We start from the raw sequence: 22,622 nt of genomic DNA, 5'->3' as shown, positions 1-22,622 counted from the left end.
TAGATAGATAGATAGATAGATAGATAGATAGATAGATAGATAGATAGATAGATTATCGATAATAAAACAATAAAACAAAGATATGCACTACTATGCCTAGCTGGCCTGGTCTACAGAATCACAGGACAGCCAAGGCTACACAGGGAGGCCCTGTCTCAAAAAAAAAGATAAAATAAACAAACAAAACAAACAAACACACACACACAAAAAAAACAACCCTGACATAATAAGACATAAAGATAAATACTACAATGCCTGGTTCAGCTTCTTCATCTTTTGTTTTGTTTTAGACAGGGTTTCTCTGTAACAGAGCCCTAGCTGTTCTGGAACTCAATTTGTAGATCAGGCCAGCCTTGAACTGACAGGTCCATCTTCCTCTGCTTCAGTGCTGGGATCAAAGGCGAGCCTGGCCCTTTCTTCTTCCCTCCCTCCCTCCCCCCTTCCTTTCTTTCCTTCCTTCCTTCCTTGATTTATTTATTTTATTTTATGCATGGTAGTGCTCCATCTGTATGTACACCTGAGTGCCAGAAGAGATCATCAGATCCCGGTGTAGATTGTTGTGAGCCACTGTGTTGTTGCTGGGAATTGAACTCGGGACCTTCAGTGCTCTTAACTGCTGAGCCATCTTTCCAGCCCTCAGTGTTTCTTGAGTCTTCTCTTGCTCTGTATACATTCTGCTAGCCTGCTCATTTTGTTCTAGCATTTTTTAAGGCAGCTTTTTGTTAACTTTACTGCCTTTATTGCTTTATAAATGTAGCTGCTCAGTTTCTTACTTGGTTCCAGCCAAGTTAATTTGGTTAATATGGTTAATTTAGGGTTCTGTTACTTCCTCAGAAAATATGTAAACTTTGATGTGTCTGTTTTGTTTTGTTTTGTGTTGTTTTGATGCAGGGTCTCCATCTCTAGCCTAGGATAGCCTGGCGCTCACAGCTATTCAATGTTAGGATTATAAAATTAGTGTATGGCTTATAAGACAGCTCTTTTAATATTGAGCGGATATCCTGAGTTGGGGTCTCTAACTGGGAGTGTGAGCCAGGTCTCCAGTTCCCAGCTGCCCTGTGGCTTGGTTCCCCGGTGCTGAGGCCACTGGGAAGACCACCAGGCAAGTGACCATTTGCCTTAGAGGAGAATGTGATCCTGATTATCCATGCCTAACCAGAGGATTAAGTAGATTAAAAGAAATCGGGTGGCAATCCAGAAGCTTTATTTTAAACTACAGTTTATCCACATTCCTGACCATAGTTTGTCCCTGGGCATTGGAAATAATTTACTAAGAATATTTCCTAACTGTATTATATTTAAAAATTGTACTCATCCTGTCATTTGAAGTCATGGCAGTTGTGAAGTAGGGAAAAGATGGAAGGCGTTTAAGGAGTTAGATGATCAACCTGTATTGCCCAAATAATTTGGTGTTGACTGTGGTCAACCACAGTGATCGTTAGACTGAAGACCTGAATTCCATGAATTCCTTACCTGCTGAACCACTGGAAGGCATTTTCAGTGGCTGTCAACAAGAGGGCAAAGCTCTGTTTGGACACATTTTTTTATTACTAGTTTATAAACAATTGAATTTTTTTAGATCTGAATAACTGACACTTAAGATGATCAGAATTTTAAATATAATCAAAGTTGGTGTTTGCTCTATTTAAAATAACCTGTGGCAGTGTTCATAGAAAATAATGAAAAAAAAAATGGAGAGGGGAAAAAAAAAGAAATTAAATACCCTGAAGGCCTAGCAGCCATCTAAAGTATGAAAGAGCCCCCACTTCCAGGCAATGTCCCACTCTGGAGCTCAGGTTGGCCTGAAATTTGGGAACCTCCTGCCTCAGTTTTTGGTTGAGAGATACTTTTTTTTAAGGCCGTGTCACCACTACCTCACACAAATTACATATAACAGCACAAGAATTTCCATGAATTAATTGACATAGAATTTTAGGGTACTGGAATGTAGGGCTTTTTGTGTGCTGGGCAAGCTACCACTAAGCCACACCCTTACTTCCACATTCTTGTTGCTCTTTGCAGCAGGGTCTTACAGTGCTGCTGAGGTCGTCTTCCGAGTTGGGGTGTCTTCTCCCCTGCTTGGGTACCACCACCCCCATCCCATCATTAACTGATGCTGGATGACCTCACCTTTATTCCAGTATTTTTATTTTGTGGTGTTGAATGTGTATCCAAGGCCTCATGCACACCGAGTAAATGCTCTACCACTGGACACACCTTAGCCTTTCTGTTAATGTCTTTTCTTGATGAGGAACTTCTGAGTGTAAGGTTCTCATGCTGCCTTTATGATGAGCCAGTTATCAGACTTAGCACTTGTTTTTGTTGGGGTGGTGGTGGTCAGGGGGTGGGTGGTTGTGTTTTGAGACAGTCTTGCTATGTTGACCTGGCAGGCCTAGCTAGTACTCAGTGTGGCTCAGGTTGGCTTTGAACTTGTGGCATTTTCCCTCTCTTAATCTCTTTAGTACTGGGATTGCAGCAACACTTGCCTAGTTTAAATACTGGGGACTGAAACCCAGGGCCTCATGAATGCTAGGCAAGCATACTACCAAGTGAGTCACTGGCCTGTCTTTGTTTTAGTTTGAGAGACAAGGTCTCAAGTAGTTAAGGTTAGCCTCAGTAACTATGCAGCTGAGCCTACCCTCAAACCCCTGGTCCTCCTGCCTCTACTTCCTTTGGCTGGCATTACTGATGCTTGCTGCTATAGTAAGCACCAGCCTCCTCTTACAGCCTCTTAAAGATGTGGCTGTGTAGAAAAACTCCCAAGTGCCTCCTCCTGTATTTGGGACTAGGCTGACTAACAATAACAAGCATTTATTGGATGCTTACTTACATGTCGGGCCGTGCTAAGTGCTTTCTATAATTTTATCTTCGTAACAGCTCTCTAATGAAGGGACTGACAACATCACCACTGGAGGAAACTGGAATTTCAGGAAGTTACATGTCAAATGGAGCAAAGTTTTTAAGTGGTAGAGTCAGATGTTATGTGTATGGATTTTTTTTTAAAATTTGTTTTCGTCTCGTGCGCTGGTGTTTTGCTTACATGTATGTCTGTGTAAGGGTATAGGAGCTCTTGAAATTGGAGTTAGAGACAGTTGCAAACTGCCTCGTGGGGTTGCAAATTGAACCTGGGTCCTCTGGTAGGGAAGTTAATTCTCTTAACCACTGAGCCATCTCTCCAGCCTTTGTATGGATGTTTTGTCTGCATGTATGTCTGGGGTTCACTTGTGTGCCTGGTGACTAAGGAAGCCAGAAGAAGGTATCAGATTCCCTGATATTGGAGTTACAGACAGTTGTGAGATGCTATGCCATGTGAGTGCGGGGAATCAAACTCAGGTTCTGAGAGTCAAAATAAAAAGTATTTATTTAAATGTATGGGTATTTTGTCTGTATCACATGAATGCCTAATGCCCATGGATGCCAGAAGAGGGCATGAGATCTTTGGATCTGGAATCACAGGTGGTTGAGAGCGGCCTTGTATCAGTTCCTTGCTGGGAACTGATTCTGGGTTCTCTGGAAGAGGAGCCAGTGCTCTTAACCCCTGCACCATCTCTCCAGCCCCCATGAGAGTCAGGTTTTTGACTCTAGGTCTATCTGATTTTGTACTCTCCTGCTTCAAGTAGCTGGATATGTAGTGCAGTCTGCTCTGATGTTCTTCCCGTCGTCATTACCATGACTGTTCACTTTGAACCTAGGGCTTCATGCATGTTAGGCCTTTACCACTGAGTTATAGTCTCCGGTCTTAAATTTTGTTTTATTTTTAATTTTGAGAGTCAAAGTCTCACTGTAGCCTAGGCTGTCCTGGAACTTGAGGTAATCCTCTTGCCTTGGCCTTCTGAGTGGTGGCATTGCAGGTGTGAGGTGCTGTACCCAGCTGCGTGTGTGTGCGCGCATGGCTGGTTTCAGACTCAGAGATCTGCCTCTGGAGTGCTGAGGTTAGTTAGAGATGTGCACCACCACGCCCTGATCATTTATGTATTCTTTTGTAGGATTTTTCTGGTAGCTTTTGTAGCTCTATACTTCTTGGTCTCTTTTCAAGTGTAATTTGTTCTTCTGACCAGGCCCTGTAGACCCAGGTTTGTGCATACTAATATGTTTGAACATACTAGGTAAGTTCTCTGCTGCTGAGCTATATTCCCCCCCCCTTTTTTTTTTCTCCTTTTCTTCTCTTTTCCTTAATAATTAACTAGCAAGGAAGTTTAATGATCCAAGTGTGGAATCCAGCTGCGGTTTACATATGAATTCTAGGCCAGCTAGAGCTACATATATAGTGACACCCTGCCATCACCACCAAACCAAACCAAACTAAAACAACAACAACAACAACTGAAATTCCTATTCTTAAATGTACCATGCTAGCATGGTTGTGTATTCTAGTAAGTGTGTGCAGATCAATTAAAGGTTTTTGGGTCAGAAGGCCTTGACTGAGACTTTCCTGAGCAAAATCTTAAAGTACTGGGCATAGAGGAAACAGATTTGCTGTTGAGTAGATGAGTCAATGAAATGCAATAGATAAACCATGAAATGTAATTGGTAAACCATTCACATTCAAGTGCATGCACTGGGGAGGCTGAATAAGGCCAGCCTGGTCTACAGAATGAGGACAAGAAGGGAGTTTACACAGAGAAACCCTGAAAAGACCAAAACCAAAACCCCAAACAAACAAAAAATAACCTCAAAACAGTAACAAAACAACAAATAAACAAATAAAAAACCTATAGCAAACACTTGCACTGTTAAGTCCTTTTCTTCTTCTCCTTTCAAAAAGGAAAGGATGTGCTAACCTTACACCTGTCATCAATAGTACTTAAGCTCTCAAGGAGAGTCCCTTTCCTTTGCTTTTTTTTATTTTAGAGATTTATGTTTACTGGATATTTGAGGTGTCTGCATGTGTGAGTACAAATGTTGGTGGAAGCCAGAGGCATTGGGTCACCTGGTGAGTCTGAGCTACCTGTCATGAGGCCAAGAACCAAACTTGGGTCTTTTGAAAGCAGTAAGTGCTCTTAACTGCTGAGTAATCTCTCCAGCTCTGCGTGTGCCTGGGTGTGTTTGTTTTGAGATGAGTTACATGTAGCCCAAGACTGGCCTCAAACTCTCTATATAAACAAGGGCCATGGCTGGAATTATAGGTGTAAGCAATAAAATTACAAGACAGTAAGTCAGTATGAGCTAGGCTAGTCATGTAAGATATCTCAGAGGTCAGACTTGAATTTTGTGTACTATTTATTTGAGATAGGGTCTCAGGGCCCAGGCTGGCCTGGAACTCACTGTCCTCCCAGGCACTGGTACTTAACTGTCAGGTCACAGACATGGGTACTTAGGCATCCAGCTAAGACTTCTTATGTGCTGCCTTAGAAAGTCTAGTCTCTCTCTCTCTGTTTTCCAGACAGGATTTCTCTGTAGCTGTGGCTGTCCTAAACTTGCTTTGTAGACCAGGCTGGCCTCAAACTTACAGTGATCTGCCTGCTGCTGCCTGCTGAGTGCTGGGGTTAAAGTCGTGTACCACTGAGCCCAGTTGGAAATTCTAGTTTCTTTGACCTGCTTCACAGAGGGAGCAGCCAAGACTCTAAATGTACATATCACACCAGGGTGACTCCATCCTAGAAACTAACCTCCTAAGGGCTTGTTTTTCTGATGCTGCCGTAGCTCTTCACTTGCTATTGGTCTCAGCTCTCCTGCATTTAGGAACTCTAGCCATTCAGTCCTAGCCATAACCATACTGGGTCTCAGTTCTCATTCCTGGGACTTCTGTCAGGCTGAATTTGGGAGAATGAATACAACAGTGATGGTCCTGTGCATTTATTTTTCTTCACATCTGAAAGAATATCACTGAAGATTTGCAAGAAAAAAAGAATCACCAATGTTAATATATCTTTCTCTCAGTCTGTGTAGACATTATTGCTCTATCGATTTAATCAGTGCAGATAGACTTCATAATTTTTATTTCTTTGTTGTTAATATTATTATTGATACTGGGCCTCTTGTAACACTGTGGATTTCTTATAGTCAAGGCTGGTCTCTAATAGCAAAGGCTGACCTTTAATCCTAATCCTCTTGTTTCTACCTTCAAGTGTTGGGATTACAGGTGTGCCATGTCTTTCTTCTCTTTCTTTCCTTTTTTATTTTTTATTTTTTGTTTTTTTGAGACAGGGTTTCTCTGTGTAAACTTGGCTGTCCTGGACTCACTCTGTAGACCATGCTGGCCTTGAACTCACAGTGATCCACCTGCCTCTACCTCCCTGAGTGCTGGGATTACAGGTGTGCACCATCATGCCTGGCTTTAAGTGTTTTTATTCTTAAAAAGCTTTAAAAAATATTTATTTATTTATTATGTATACAGTGTTCTGCCTGTATCTGTGCCCGAATACCAGAAGACGGCACCAGTTCTCATTATAGATGGTTGTGAGCCACCATGTGGTTGCTGGGAATTGAACTCAGGATCTTTGGAAAAGCAGCCAGTGAGTGCTCTTAACCCCTGAGCCATCTCTCCAGCCTTCTGAAAAAGATTTTAAATGTACGTGTTTGCGTGTATGGATTGGAACTTTTGTCCTCATGATTTCACAGCAAGTACTCTTAACCCCTAGTCATCATCTCCCCAGCCCAGAAATTAAGATTTTTTTTTTCAGATCATCTGTGTTTCGTTTACTCAAGATACTAGGCCATACGTATAAACAGAAGAGAAAATATACGCATGTGTCTGTAAGACATAAATAAGTAATCAGGTGTAATAAAGAAACTGTGGTAGCAGTATTAACTTGTCTGTAAATGATCTAACCACAATTGGATGCCTTTTCAACATGACATGCATCATCAGGGAGTTCACTGATTAGTGCGCCAATCATTGGCATACCAGATTTGTTCCACGGGGTTGAGTCTTTCTTGGTACACGAGTTAAAGACTCTGCAAATCACAACACATGGTTGCTGCTTTTGGGGCTTCATTTTATAGTAGAGAATAGAGGCGCAGAGGAAGCTGGCAGCTAAAGGCTGCAGTGGCTGTTGGGGGAAGCTCTCTTGGCTAGTGTGGCACCTTGCTTCTATCTCCTGGGCCCTTACTGCAGATACAAGTGCTTTGGTACAAGTGCTTCTTCAGAGAATTAATACATATATCTTGGTACATTGGTTAATTATTAAGGTCCTAGGCCAGATGTATTTGTGCGCATGCGTGTGTGTGTGTGTGTGTGTTGTTGAGAATGGAACATCATGGGCCTCTCTGTCACTCTGGTAGACCCCCAACCCAATTTTTTTTTCCCCAGCCCAAATTTTAACATTAATTTATTTTTGGTGGTAGCAATCAGGATCAGTGCCTGTCCCCTTCACTGACGTACACGCAGCCTCGTTTCTTTTAGTAGTGCATTTTGATGAAGTTTTCGAATACATATGACTCTCACAGAGTGCGGATACTTGCATTCTCTTAGTCACCAGTGGCTGGTGTTTTCCCTACCTCCACATCACTGCCCTCTCCCGCCCTTTTAAAAACAGTGGTGCGATTGTCTCCTTGCAGAGGTGGATGCTTTTTTCAGTCAGAGGGCTGGAGCTGTGGGTGTCTGGAGTTGAGCTGCCTCTCGGGATCAGCTTTTCTTGCTGCCGTAGGGCAGAACTTTGAAGGTCTGATCTACTGTGTCACACCGGGTCTGAATGTATTCTTTATTCTGCTGCTGGCATTGCTGTCAATTTATCATGAGTTTTCTTTTATACATTTCTGTTAGCTAAAGAATTGGCTGTGGGAAAGTCTGCTTCGTCCACATATACTTTCAGCATGTGAGCCTGTGAGCATTTGCCTGTATCAGCTTCTTCATGGAACATCTGTTGTGGATGCACTTAGGCGACGTGAGGCGATGGGGTTGAAGAGAGACACAGTAGACTGGGTGTAGTGCTTGTGCACGGTTAATCCCAGCACTCAGGAGGAGGCAGAGCTAGGTGTGTCACTGAGCTGAGGCAAGCCTGATTTACAATATAAGTTTCAGGGCTGAGTAGTGAGACCCTTCCTTGAAAAATGTTTTAGGGGCTGGAGGGATGGTTCAGTAGTTTAGAGCATTAGCTTCTCTTCCAGAAGAACTGGGTTTGATTGCCAGCACCCACATGGTGGCTCAAGCAGCCTGTAACTCCAGATCTGGGGGAATCCCACATTCCCTTCTGATCACCTCAGCACCAGGCACATATGTGGTACATAGACATACATGCAGGCAAAACATTCCTACATATAAGTAAATAAAGATAAGTTTTGGCCAAGTATGGTAGAGCTGAAGGATCCTTAGATACATAGAGTGGAGGCCAGCCTAGGTCACATGAAGTCCTATCGTAAGAAACACACAGTTTTTTTTTTGTTGTTGTTGTTGTTTTTGTTTTTTTCTTGCTGTTTGAGATGTTCTTACTATGTGACCCTGTTTGGCCCATAATTCACTGTGTGTAGAGTAGGCTGGTCTCAAACTCAGAGATCTTAACTACCTGTGCATCCTGAATTGCGGGATTACACATGTGCAGAACCATGGTTGCCCAGAAAGTTTTAATGTAAAACTTTGGGTTTATTATTTTATGTGAGCACCTTATTAAGATGATACTACTTTCTAAAAAGATTAAGATATTAATTACTAAAAATAAGGCTAGTGGGGCAGAGAGTACAACCCAGTAGTAGAGTTCTTGATTGTCATGTTCAAGGCCCTGGGTAGGACCATGAAATAGAGCCTTGGTGGCCCTGGAACTTGCTTTGTAGACTATGCTGGCTTCCTTCTCTGCCTCTTGAATGGTAGGACAGCAGGCTTTTAACACTGTGTCCTAGCAGTTTAAGTAAATATTAGAATTAGTTTTAATTACACTTCAGTAAATATTAATGGAACCTATATGATAAGCAAGCTTCTTGGGTCCTAAAATTTGTCTCTCTTTAGTTTTGAAATAGGGCTCCCTACATCTTCTAGGCTGGTCTCAAACATACCGCAGGAGTGTGCCTCAGCTTCCTGAGGACTGGGATTATGGTTGTGGCTGCCACACTGGGCTTCTTGCTTTTTTGATTGCCAACACCAAGATACTTTTACATGACCCCTAGTATATAGTCATATGGAATCATTATATACATCAAAGACTTATTGATAATAATAAGTTTATTTAAAAATAATTCTTTGATATGTAGTTATCTTTCTCATGTATTAAATATGAAAACAATTTCATACTAACAGGTGGGTGTACTTATTTATTTTTGATGTCAGATGTATGTATAAGGCCACTTCAAAACTTCAAAATCATGTCCTAATCCCAAGCCAAAAGTCTATGTAGCCATTTCTTTCTCTCTCTCTCTTCCCTGCTTCTCCCCCGCCCCCTTGTGTTTTGATAAAGCGTTTCTCTGTATAACCTTGGCTGGACTAGCTTTGTAAATCAGGCTGGCCTCAAACTCATAGAGATCCGCCTACCTCTGCCCCCCTGAGTGCTGGAATTAAAGGTACATGCCACCATGGTTAGTTTATGTAGCTATTTCTTAGAAAACCCAAGTCAGCAAATAAAAAAATGATTTTAAAAATCAACTTTTTTTTGACAGTTTTATATATGCGTACAATGTATTCTGGTGATAGTCACCTGAGTAGAACTTTTGTTTTGGTTTGATTTTTGAAACAGGGCTGTCCTGGAACTCTCAGACAGAGATCTACCTTCCTTTACTTTCCAGTGCTGGGGTTAAGGGCATGTGCTACCAGTGCCTGGGGGCAGAGTAGAACCTTTTAACACAATCCGAAGATATACTAATTTGGTACTTACATGCTGAGGAGTAACAGTAGGAACTAAAAAGTGTTTGCTTTCCACTATTAAATCATGGTGTTTATAAGAACAGAAAGCCGTGTGTGTACGGTGAAAGAATTATAATTCATAGCATGCAGTGCTCAGACAGGAGCTGAGATGTTTGAGGTGGCATGATGACAGTTGGCCAGTTGCACAGCGCTCTTACTGCCTTCAGAACCAAGGTTGCAGCAGTCTCCTGATGCAGTGGAATGCGAGCTGAAGAGACTCCTGGGATTCATGAGATCATTTCCAGTTGCTATTTGGTTGCCCGTTCAGAGACCTTTTGCTGTTGCCAGTTTTTCTCTGATCTCCAGAAGAATTCTATGAGGAGCCATAACCCCTGGTTTAAGAAACTGGGTTCTCGGGGCTGGAGAGATGGTTCAGTGGTTAAGATCACTGGCTGCTTTCCAGAGGATCCTGGTTCACTTCCCAGCACCCACATGGCACCTCACACCTCTCTGGAACTCCAGTACCAGGACTTCTGACACCCTCAGACAGACATAAGAACATAAAATAAAAATAACATTTTTGTATGTATTTGTACATACATGTATACATACATACACACACACTGGGTTCTAGAGAATTTTGTTAAAATCTTATCCCCAGCTTCCTATGTCTGAAAATAGGTAAATTTTAGCTCATTCTAGTAAGCAGGCTACATCCCTCATGATAAATTGAACGTAAGAAGGCACGGGTGTTGCATTTGTTTTTAAACTATTTTATTTGGGGTATTTAAGCCTCTGCCTCCCTTCCACCAACCCTTTAGCCCTAGGTAAGAGAGAGAAGGTTAGTGGGGAGAGTTAGCACAGACCCCTTTCTCCTGGCTGTTTAGGGTTGATGGTTTCCTTTGGGGCTATACCAGTCTCTGTCTACAGCAAATACAGCAAGCAGTTTCCTCTGTCCATCTTCACCAAGCCACTGTGCCACGAAGCAAAGTGTCTCCCCAAGCTGCCGCACCTTCTGTTTCTGGAGTCTCATATTTATATATCCCTCAGAGCCCTAGACCACACCCCTCCCCGTGCGCATCAGGCAGGTGGTTACCAGCTGGCAGAGACCACACCCCACAGGAGGCAGTTATCAGCTGTGGACACACTGAAGCCCAAACTAAAATCCCCCACCCAGGATTAAAACAAAAACATATTTACAAGACTGAGTTTTTAAAAAAACCAAAACTTCCACTACAGTGGGGACCATTTGTGTGTGTGTGACAGGTGTGTGTGTGTGTGTGTGTGTAGCCGCCTGTTTGTTGAAGTGTTTTTACATGGAGAGTTCAAAGTCATTGAAAAGTGCAGGAGGCACTGCTTTCAAAAACCGAGGAGGAGAGTGCATGAAGGAAAGGAAGCTAAGCCTGCTTTAGTGCGTGCCGGGAAGCCTAGGTTGGGAGCCACTGGGGAGGTGAGGCAGGAAGATTGTTGGCTCAAAGTCTTCTTGATCTGGAGCGAGTTCAGGTCTAACCTTGGAGATGCATTGAGCTACTGTTGCACAGAATGAGGAGGGGGTGGGGCGATAGCCTGGTGGTAGGGGCTACGGGATTTTCCTAGTAAGGTGCCCGGGTCAACCTTCAGTCAGAGAGGAGTGGGGAATGAAAAGATAAAGCATAAATCTGATTGGTTTTTTTTTTTTTTAAATTTTACATTACACAGTGAATTTGGAGCCAGCCTGAGCTACATGAGATCCTATGACAGAGAACCCAGGTTCAATTCCCAGTACCCACATGGCAGTTCACAACTGTCTGTTACTCCTGTTCCATGGGATCTGACATCCTCACACAGACATACATTCAGTGAAAACACCAGTGTACACACATAAAAATAAATTATTAAAAAAAATCTTTTCAATTTTTATTTTTTCCTGTGTTTTCACTCGTATGTAAGTATGTGCACATGAATGCAGGCCCCTGCAGAGGCCAGAGATGTTTGATTTCCCCAGTGCTGGAGCTGGCTGCCTGATGTTGGTACTGGGACTCAAGAGTAATAATAAAATTTTCTTTCACCAGCACTAAACATTCTTACAGAGATAAGAGGTTTACATTTAGATTAGCCAGCTGGACTGTGGTGATCGCGGCTTTGTTGACAGCGGCCAGAGCCTCCTAATCAGGAGCCAGTTGACCGGCGCTGCCTTCCTCCATGAGGTTGGGCCCAGGGTGTCACCACAGCTCTCACATCCTGTTTGATCTGGTGCCGTTCGCCTTGACACCTGCAGTGAGCATAAGTGTCATTGTTGTCTCCACTCCACTCGTGGTCGCATGGTGGTTAGGGTTGTATTTCCCGTGATGCTCTTTCGAGGCCTCTGGAGCTACAGTGGTAATGGGCCACCAGAATGTACAGACAGGTGGACTCTGTTCAATGTGTGTTCTTATCCTCTACAGTTTGCTTTGGGATTAGACGTATTTCCTTATAGAACCACCTTGGGGAAAGGGTCTTGCATTTTGTTGTTGGTTTGAATTTTTAATTAAAAAAAGTTTTGTCTTTTTTTTTTTTTTCTTCAAGACAGGGCCTTACTGAGTAGGCCTGGCGGGCTTGAGGGGTCCTGCATTTTTATTTTACACTACATCCTATAAGTTACTTGGTTAGATTTTATCTTGAATATATAAACCCACTAATAGGGAAAAGGTATCAGATTAAAAAAAAATTGGCCCAACGCTGAGACTAGTGGAGCACAAATCTTAAACATAGTAAAAGGTTTTAACTGCGTTAGATCTTCGGCTTGTGTTTTAAAATGTGTGTGGCTATCGGCAGGCAAATGGTATACAAGTAGTAAACATTTAGCATTGTCCATCTTGATTAACACTTTCTCTCTTCAACCTTTTATTTTGCAGTTTATCTTTTAATCTGAAAAAGACCTTCATGAATTCTTCACCTTTAAAAATACGTAATGTCATCCGTTCCTAGAAGACTGAAATGGGGGCTGTTATTTTGAGGTAAGTGTCCAATTTTGTAGGTTTTATTTCTTAGTTTTTGTTTTTTTATGAAGTTGAATATAGGAAGAAAGTATGAATATTGGTTAGCTTATGATTTTTTTTCTAATCTCTTGAGATGGTTTGTATGGGGGACAGTCCTAAGCCTTACTCTAAGGTAGACTGAGATTTAGGGTTGCTTAATACAAAGGGTTGGTGTGCTTGCTTCTTCTGTTGTTTGTTTGAAACTGTAGCCCAAGCTGCCCTGAAATTGACTGTATAGCACAGGCTAGCCTGAAACTTGAGCTTCTTCAGTCTCCAGAGCACTGGGATCACAGTCGGGAGATACTACTACTGGACAAAGGTGTTTTAATTATTGTTTTAAATAAAGGGTTACTAGGTGGTAGCATTGCTGAAAGCACAATGCCATTCCTAGCTTAGATAACAAAAGCAAGCCAGACTGCTGTTATTAACCTATGAGTTTGAACACTTTATTTTTTTAAAATTTTACTTGTATGAGTGCTTTGTCTGAAATGTATGTCTCTCATGTGTGTGCAGTGTCTTTGGAGGCCAGAGGTGTCAGATCCTCTGGAACTGGAGTTATAGCTGGTTGTGAGTGCCCATGTCAGGGATGGGAATTGGACTTGGGTCTTCTGGAAGAGCAGCAAGTGCTCTTAACCTCTGAACCATTTCTTCAGCCTCCGAGTTTGGACATTCCAAAAGCTTGATAGTTTTTACTGATTCATTGCCCTTTTTTTGGAGTATGACAATACTGGGAATTAAAAGGCGGACAGGTGCTCTACTGCATAGCCTCAACTCTACCAGTTGTTTATTGGTTTTATTTTATGTGTATGGATGTTTTGCATGCATAACATCATGCAAACTTGCATGCTTGAAGGCCAGAAGAGGGCATCAGATCCTGTGGAACTGGAGTGACAGACAGTTGTGAGCTGCCATGTACACGCTGGGTTGGGAATTGGACTTGGGTCCTCTGGAAGAGTAGCTGGTGCTCTTAACCATTTCTTAGCCATTTCTCCAGCCCAATTTTTTGTTTGTTTGTTTGTTTGTTTGTTTGTTTTTTGAGACAGACTCTCACTGTCACTGTCTGTGGTAGTGGTCTGGAACTAGCTTTTGGACTAGAGTGGCTTCAAACTCAAATCTGTCTCTGCCTCTTGAGTGTTGGGATTAAAAGCGGGCATCTTTTGTGCCTGGCTGGCACGGTTTTGGAGCCATCAAATTAGGGAAATTTTGAAGAATGATCAGTGTGAGTCAATAAAACACATGATAAGAAAGTGGAGAGGGGAATACCAGAAGCGGAAGAGAACAGGGAGAGTCAGGGTGGAAAGATGGCAGGTGGGGGAGGGACAGGTGGGTCTGGAGCAGGGTGTCAGGGTACCAATACAAACTTAATATGTATGTGTGAATATGCCATAAGAAAACTTGTTACTTCATATGCTATTTAAAAAGAATGATCGATATGGGGTTATTCATTTGAAATACAGACTTATTCTGCAGCCCAGCCTGGCCTCAGCTCAGGCCTATCTTCCTGCCTCAGCTTCCAGAGTGCTTCAGTGAGACGTGCACCACCTGAGCAGGGCTGATGTTATTTTGTAGGTGCTACAGGTTTAATCCAGCATCTCACACACGCTAAGCACAAGCTCTGTTGCTATGTACACCTCCCCCTTAATGCAGCTATATGCTTTTCTTTGGAAAATTTGTTTTGGCTTTCTTTTTGTGGTTTTGTTTTTTGAGGCAGGGTCTCATGTAGCATAGTTGGGTCTCTAAGTCCTCTGTATCTGAGGCTGACTTTGAACTCCTGGTCTGCTTCTAAAGCCTTGTAGGTGTTGGGATTAGGAACACGCACCACCACAATTTGAAGTTTTTGAGACAGGAACCTCCTGTCTTTCCCCTCTGAAGTGCTGTGATTATAGGCAGGTACAACCAAGCCTGGCACTGATCTGTCTAAATTTGAAAGTTGTAAATGGTTATTATGTTTATAAACTCAGAGTGAACAGAGTGGCTCAGTTTCAGCTTGCCTGTCAGTTCCGGGAGCTGGTGTCGTATCTCCAGGTCTGTTTACTGCTCAAGGATCCTTTTCATTAACTTGCACTGGATCTCTATGCAGGTGGAAATGACGTTCATAAGGATGTCATTGAGTGTCTGCAGCGCTGGTCCTTTGGCAGTCCAGTGGCAATGTGCGTCTTGCTTTTACTCAGTACATAACTGGTCAGATTGTCATGTAGTCTGCCATAGACAGTAAGGATACTGTGAAAGCTGTGACTGCCTGCATAGCATGACCTTTCAAAACTGTTTTTTTTATGTTGCCAGAATCTCATTTAGTCTTTTGACAGCCACACGATAGAGGAAGTAGTAGATAAAGGGCAGTATAAATGGTCGCCTTGTTCTCAGTCCAGTTTTCTAGTGGAAGAGGTTATTGAATAATCATGCTACTACACACATACAGCTTTATGTGAAAGGTTAGGTTAGGACATTCTTAAAATTTATTGTTATTATTAGTGAATGTGTGTGTGTGTGTGTGTGTGTGTGTGGTGGTGGTGGTGTACGTGCCACAGTACTCACGTGTTCAGAGGACAGCTTTGTCCAGTTGGCCCCCTCCTCCTACCTCTATGTGGATTTCAGAAATAAAGCTCTGCTTGTTTTTACCTGCTGCTGCAAGCACCTTTGCCTGCTGAATCATCTCACCAGCCCAGGTTTGTTTGTTTTAGATTTATTTTATTTCCCATGTGCAAGTATTTCGCGCCCACGTATGTCTGTTTGCCACAAGCATGCCTGGTGCCTTCAGAGGTCAAAAAGTGGTGCTGGAGTTACGGACTGTTGTCAGCTGCCATGTAGGTGCTGAGAATCGAGCCTGGGTCCTCTGTAAGAACAAGTGCACTTAATTGTTGAGCCATCTCTCTAGCCCCAAAGGGTTTTGTTTTTTTAAAGATTATGTGTGTGTCTGTGTTCAACTATGTGGCTGAACACACGTGTATGGTAGTCTGTAAGCCTGTCTGCACACATGCCGGCCAGAAGAAGACTTTGGATCTCTTCTTACCATTCTCTACCTGTTTCTTTGAAGCATAGTCTCTTCCTGAGCCTGGGATCCTACTTTCACAGCGAGGCGAGAAGCCAGCAAGCCTGGCCGTCCTCTTGCCTCTGTCTGCATCAAGCTGGGGCACTGGTACGCAGTAATGACTGGCTTGTTGTGTGGGTGCTGAGATCCCAGCTCCAGTCCTCATGATTACGCAGGAAGAGCTTTTACCCAAGGAGCCATCTTTCCAGCTCTGGAAGTGTGTGGTTTTATCCATAATAGGTAGGATATATTCTAAGTGTAATTTTATAAAATGGATAGTACAGATTGACTTTCCTAACCCGAAATGCTCCATAGTCCAGACTTTGGATGTATGTGGTGTTATTGGGAATTGAACTCAGAGCCTTGTAGGAGCTCAGGTATCATTAATGGTGTTCTGAGCAGCAGCTAACAGGATACAAAGCCTTGCTATCGTCCGTAATGTGTCTTCTGTCTTAAAGTTTGGAGGAAAAAAGTACCAGTTCTAACCAGCAAGTAGAAGCGAATGTAGGTGAGAACAGTGCAGGAGAGTGCAGTTGCAGGGAGCAGAGCAGTCTGCACTGTGGCTTTGCCAGCACCAACGTGGAGACCACACTAGGGAACGTGTTTCCATTCCACGGCTTTCATGTCATGCCTTGTAATTTGCTGTCACTGTGGAAACCTGCATGTATAAAAGGGGCGGTGGCTCAGCAATTAAAATTCTTGCTATGCAAACAGCAAACTGGACCCTAGAATCCCAGACTCCCAGTAAATGCTGGGTGGACCTATCAGGCTGATGGTAATTCTAGTTGGAAGATAGAGATGGGGTCCCCTGAGTATGCTGGCTAGCTAGACTAGCCATACCTGTGAGCTCAGGTTCAACTGGAGAGACCCTGCCTCAATGAATATGATGGACGAGCATGGAGGAAGACCACATACACACCTGAGCACCTACATGCTTTCAGATCCAAACACACACACATGCACATCACACAAGAAAAAAGACATGTATGTGATACCCTGGGCAGTGTTTGTTGTAGAAAATATTTGGCTATTAATGTTTATTATTAATACATAAAATTTTTTTTGGTGATTATTATTCAACTGCGACCATATCAGTAAAAGACAAAGACACCTGATTGATTTTTAATAAACTTTATTTTACCTGGGGCTGGGCAGATATTAAGATCCTGATCTACCTCGTTTTTCTCTCAGTCCTACATCCCATGGCATTTGCCCAGCCACACCAGTCCTCAGAGTAAACTCCTCCCATCCATGTGTTTTTTCCTCCTCCTCCTCTTCTTAAGATTTATTTATTTATTATGTATACAGTGTTCTATCTGCATGTATGCCTGCAGGCCAGAAGGAGGCAGCAGCTCTCATTATAGATGGTTATGAGCCACCATGTGGTTGCTGGGAATTGAACTTAGGACCTTTGGAAGAACAGCTAGCCAGTGCTCCTAACCTCTGAGCCATCTCTCCTGCCCCATGTGGGTCTATATGCTAACCCATAGTGGTCTCCACTTCTTTCTTCTCTCTTGTACCTGTCTCTCTTCTTCCTCTCCATGATCCTCCCAGAATTATATGGGTTTTGATGGATTAGACCTTTGTTTCCATTTTGGCAGGTGGTATTGTCTATGTGCTGAGTTTTACAGCCTGAATGGTACTTCCATAATGGAGTCAGTTGTGTTAAGGTCTGGGGCCCCATTACACCTTCCCCAGCTTCTGTCAGATTTCTATATAATCCAGATATTGTGGCCACACATTCTCTTTGGCCTCTTGGCCCTCTCCTATTGGCTCCTTGACCCTTTTCTTGGGGAGATGTTATGGGATGGTCTGGTGCTTTGTATTCAGATGTTAATTGCCCCCTCCACCCTAGGATTCTTACTGTTCAATAAGCAGTCCCTCACGTACACCAAAATGATGCTGTGTAACCTTGTCTCCAAATTACCTGTGATTGGTTAAATAAAGTTGTGTAGACCTGAGCAGGGAGAAGTGAGGTAGGCGTGTATGTGTGTGTGTGTGTGTGTGTGTGTGTGTGTGTGTGTGTGTGTGTGAAGGTTCGAGGGCTTGGAAGACAGAAGGATCTGTTGGGGGGGCAAACAATTAACATCTAAGTACAAAACACCAGACCACGCCATAGCAAATATTAGTGCTTTCCTCTGCTTCCTCTCTTTTGCAAGAGACATTTTACTGAATTTTGTTTAATTGCCTGTTTGTTTTTATATCTTGATGATACTGTGTACATCTCTAAAGTTCGTCCTCCCTCCCTCCCTCCCTCCCTCCCTCCCTCCCTCCCTCCCTCCCTTCCTTTTTTCATTCTTTTTGAGACAGTCTCACTGTGTAGCCCTAGCTGGCTGTAGGCTACGCTGGCCTCATACTCACAGAGATCTACCTGCTCTGCCTCTTTAGTACTTGGATTAAAGATGACTGTCCCAGCCCTCCGGGAGGCAGAGGCAGGTGGATCTCTGTGAGTTTGAGTACAGCCTGGTCTACATAGCAAGTCCAGGACAGCCAAGGGTACACAGAGAAACTCTGTCTCAAAAAATAAAACAAAACAAAAGGTGCATGTCATCATTCCCAGTGGTTTTTATTTTGTGTTTTTGAGACAGGGTCCTGCTTTGTAACCAGGTTGGCCTGGAAGGAGCAGTGATCTTCCCCTCTCAGCCTCATAAGTGAGCTTCCATGCCTATCTCCATTGACATTTTAACCGTTATTTATAGTTAAGTAAATTGAATCTCATGGCATGTGTTCTTTTGCCATTTTCTTCTCCTGACCATCCTTCATTTTAAAATTGAGACAGTGTCTCATTGGCCTGAAACTAAGTAGCAATTCTTCTGTCTCCGCAGGCTGAGCACTGTGGATACAGATGTGAGCTACCATGCCTGGCCCTTTTTGTTTCTGTTAACAGTGTTTGTGAGGGTCTTTAATGATGGTGTATTGTATTTAGTTATTTTTCCATATTGTAAAATGCTCAGTACGATTTCTTATTCTGTTAATGTGTTTGAGTTGAGACCTCTTTAGGTTATTATGAAAAGGTGTAGCTTAAATGTTGATGTACTTCTGATATTCTTGGATAAGAATAAAGAACAGTATGGAGTTTTTGATGTCTTGTTTAGAAAAGGTTGAGTTCAGCTCTGAACAGTGATGTGTGAATATCAGTGGGTTTTATTTCGTTTTTGTTTTTATTTTGAGACAGTGACACTGTAGCTTTGGCTCATCCAGACCCACCTGCCCCTGCTTCCCGTGCTGGACTTGAAGGTGAGCACCGCTGGCTTGATTGTGGCTTTAATCTCCATTTCCTTGGTGAATGATGATATTCATCATTTTCACCTGTATGCTTTTGAGTTTGGTAAATTTCTGGTTATTTTGCTTTTTATGTTGGAGTCATATTTCTTATAGATTCCTTTTCATATTGTAGCTTATCAGTAGTATAAATTGGCTTTGGCTCATGACCATTTGAATTTAGAGTTTTGGTTAAGGTATATCCCTACCCCTAAAACATGCTTCGTTTAATCATTTTGTACTCATGTCTTGAATATTCTTCATTGGGTCTTCTTTTCAGTTACATTAAGAGGAACACCATATGGACTCAGCCTCTTGCTGTCATCCTTTGCCAGTTCTCTGGCTCCCTGAGTTCCAGTCTTAATGGTCTTGCCTTTTTTTTTCCACTTAAGGCTTCTGTTATCCTTTCTCTCTTTGCCTAACCTCATGTCTGCCTTAAGTCAGATTCATATTCATTGCTCCTCTGCAGCTGTTTACAAAAACAGTAATTCCCCATTTCAGTTGGGAAGGGTGCTCTACATGCAGCTCGCAAAGTAACTGAGAGGAAAGCTAGAGTCTGAGTAGAAGTGAGGGCTGTGCTGGTGTCATGGTGGCAGTCTCTTCACTCTTTATAATTCTGTTTCCTGTTTGTATAGTGAAGGAAAATGTTTGAGACTACCTGTAACTAACGATTGTGAGTTTTAATCCTAGCCTTGCAACTATGTGTGCTTGGCTAAATTAGTGGAAATCAGCTGTAATAGATTGAAAAGAAATAATGCAGCAAACTCCACCTGTGCTTTCATTCAAGAAGCAGTTGCTATGGTGTCATCTCTTTTTTCACCGCACGACTGTTGTTTGTCACCGTTGTGAGGAGAATGAGATGATACAGGTTGTACATCATCATCTTGCAAATACCTGACGTGAGGTTGGCACAGTCATTCCCACTCATTCCAGCCGAGAGACCTTTGTATACAGCCACTTGTAACTGCACAGGAATCTGGAGTTTATGGCTTACCTGGTGTCCCAGCACAATTCCAAGTCTGTCACGGTGACATTGGTGATCTTATTTCTTAGACCTCAGTCTCAGTACTGTGTGGTGTCCCATACCCTCTGCCCCTCAGGCTTACCTCTGATTTTGAGATCTGCCTGTCTCTACCTCCTGAGTGCTTGGTCTAAAGGTGTGCACCACTACAGGCCCAGTTTTAAATGTTTAAGGTAAAGAATCCGTACTCCAACGCTGGCAAGGTGGATCAGTGGTGAAGGTACTTGTCAGCAAGCCTGATAACATGAGTTTGATTCCTGGGACCAACATGGTAGAAGGAGAAAATCAACTGTCACAGGTTGACCTCTGATGTTCACACATATGATGCAATATGCATGTTTGTCCCCTTCCTATATGTTCACACAAAATAAATATAATTTAAAAATTAAGGAAAAATATATTTAAGAATGCATGCTCTCAAGATTTGTAGCAAGCAAGTTTTTCCTTAGTAATGACAGTGAAGTGTTTCCTGACGTCTCCACCCATATCCCATGCTGTAGAAATTAACTCTGTAACAGGGTACCCATGTTCTGTGTTGTAGACATTCAGGCTGTAACAGGTGACTTTTACTAACTCTGTTATCACAGTCAGGCTTTCGGAGTTCACTAGACTGCCCCAGATCCTGGATGCAGGCTTCCTTATGGTGCCAGGCATGGCTGCCATTCTGTAATCACAGTACTTAGGAGGCTAAGACACCATCTGCAAAACCAGCTATAAAACCAAAATGCAGAAACAAAACTTGATTATGATCTTGTAGCAAATGGAAGGTATTGCATGAAATAATTCTGAGATTATGCATTTTTCAAGTTGGCAGACATTAGTCCGATGTTAGCTGGTTCTAAACTATTAAATTAAGAACTTGTTTAAATAGTCTGTTCATCAGAAAGTATGACTGTTCTCTGTGTGTGTGTGTGTGTGTGTGTAGTATGTGTGCGCGCACACACACACACACACACACACACACATATAAGCACACAAGGTTTCACTATATAGCCCGGCTTGTCTGGAATTCACTGGGATGTCAAGGCTGGCCCCCTGCCTGCCTCTGTCTCTGGGATGCTGGGATTAAACATGTGCACAGACACAAACACACAGACACGCATACACTAGGTCTGGTGAAAATTGCTTGGATTCCTTCATAGGACAGCACCTCCACTGACCTGTCATTTTGCTCTGCATGGCCCTTCCACTCACCTTACCATTCCAGCTCCTTGGGAGGTTCAAGCAGATCCTCTGTCATCCTCTTTCCTCTAAGCCATCCTCATCACTTGTGGCTAAGGCTCTTACAGGCTGAGGTGGAAATCGCTGCGATGCCGTTGAAGCTTTATCTACCTTCTCATATAAAAAGGAGCACCATCTGGGTGAGGCAGAGCAGATGTGACTCCCACTTAACCACTCGGCAGACATAAGTGCTCCAGTACTTGGCGAGATGCCAACTACTTGGTGCTTTATTTCTCTATGTATGGGTGCCTTCATGAATGTCTGTGTACCATATGAGTACAGTGCTTGCAGAGGCCTGAAGAGGGCGTTGGTGTCCCTGGAGTGGAGTAACAGACGATTGTGAGCCGCTGTGTGGGTGCTAGAAATCAAACCCAGTGCTCTTAACTGCTGAGCCATTTCTCCAGTTCCAGTGTTTTATTTTATAAGTCCTATCTTGCCTCTGTCATGTGTGGTGTGCCTTTAACAAAGTGAATATTTAGTAAGTACTAATTGAACTCAGGACCTTGGCTTGCTAGGTAGGCATTCTGCCTTTGAGCTGTATGGCTAGCCTGTCTCCTTTGCTCAGCGCCTTGCATTAAATGACACCGTCTGATTGCCTTTCCTGACTCATTGTGTTCTCTAGAGAGAAAAGACAGTGCAAGAAGACTCCAGTGACAGATCCCTTTTTTATTCTTAGTTCCCTATACCCTCTTTGCTGTCAATCATAAGGGAGAATTGGAAGCTCCTCAGAGACGCACTCATTTTCATTCATAGTCAGATATCTTAAGAGGAAAACTGTCACCAAGGAAAAAAGTCAAAACAGATACGTAAGTGCAAACCAAAGTTAAGCCATTGTAGAAAGGAATAGTAAGTCCTGAAATGTCTGTGGGGAAAAGCCAGTGTTGGTAGCGTGCCCTTTTTTTAAATTGTATGTATTATTGCTCATTTTCAAAATGAGAGCAGACAAATAGTTAAAAGGCCTAGAGCCTGTAGTAGTGCTTTTCCTACAGCTAAAGCTATTTAAAACTTTTTCTTGTTGCTGCTTGCTGTCCAGATGGCTTTCTGGCCCTGGTTCAGTTCCTAGATGTGAAGGCTGTTGGTTACTCACCAGCACTGCTATATACTCGTACAGTTTGGCTCATGAGTCATTCACACAACAGTTACATGTGAGTATCTTTTGCTACACAGAGTCATTTGATTGTCATGGTACTCACAAGTAAGAACCAGAAATCCTTGGAAGATTGCTGACATTAAAAAAATAAAAATAAAAAACCAAAAAACCAACACACCAGGAGCCCGATAGACACAACCAGTGGGCTAAGAAGCAAACCAGCATCCAAACAGTGAAACTTCTGGATATTTTTCTTTTCTACTGATCAAGACTTTTCAAGGCTTTGGGGTTGTTTT

At 42.8% G+C, this 22,622-nt stretch overlaps 1 protein-coding gene across 5 annotated transcripts in view; it reads left to right on the top strand.

Annotated features, from left to right (window-relative positions):
* The window catches only part of Pik3cb (phosphatidylinositol-4,5-bisphosphate 3-kinase catalytic subunit beta), a 106,036-nt gene that overhangs the window by 6,501 nt on the left and 76,913 nt on the right, over positions 1-22,622 (top strand). For 3 of the 5 annotated variants that reach the window (XM_055629789.1, XM_055629786.1, XM_055629790.1), the window contains exon 2: positions 12,583-12,684. The gene's annotated coding sequence lies outside the window, so the exon portion shown is untranslated. Of the gene's footprint in view, positions 1-12,582; positions 12,685-18,904; positions 18,971-22,622 lie in introns of all 5 variants that reach the window. The other 2 variants (XM_055629787.1, XM_055629788.1) reach the window with 2 other exon arrangements.

This window comes from Psammomys obesus, unplaced genomic scaffold, assembly GCF_907164565.1.
Source record: "Psammomys obesus unplaced genomic scaffold, mPsaObe1.curated_primary_1811, whole genome shotgun sequence".
NCBI lineage: Eukaryota > Metazoa > Chordata > Mammalia > Rodentia > Muridae > Psammomys > Psammomys obesus.
The sequence above is the reverse complement of the archived record's forward strand: the minus strand, read 5'-3'. Positions and strand labels throughout refer to the sequence as shown.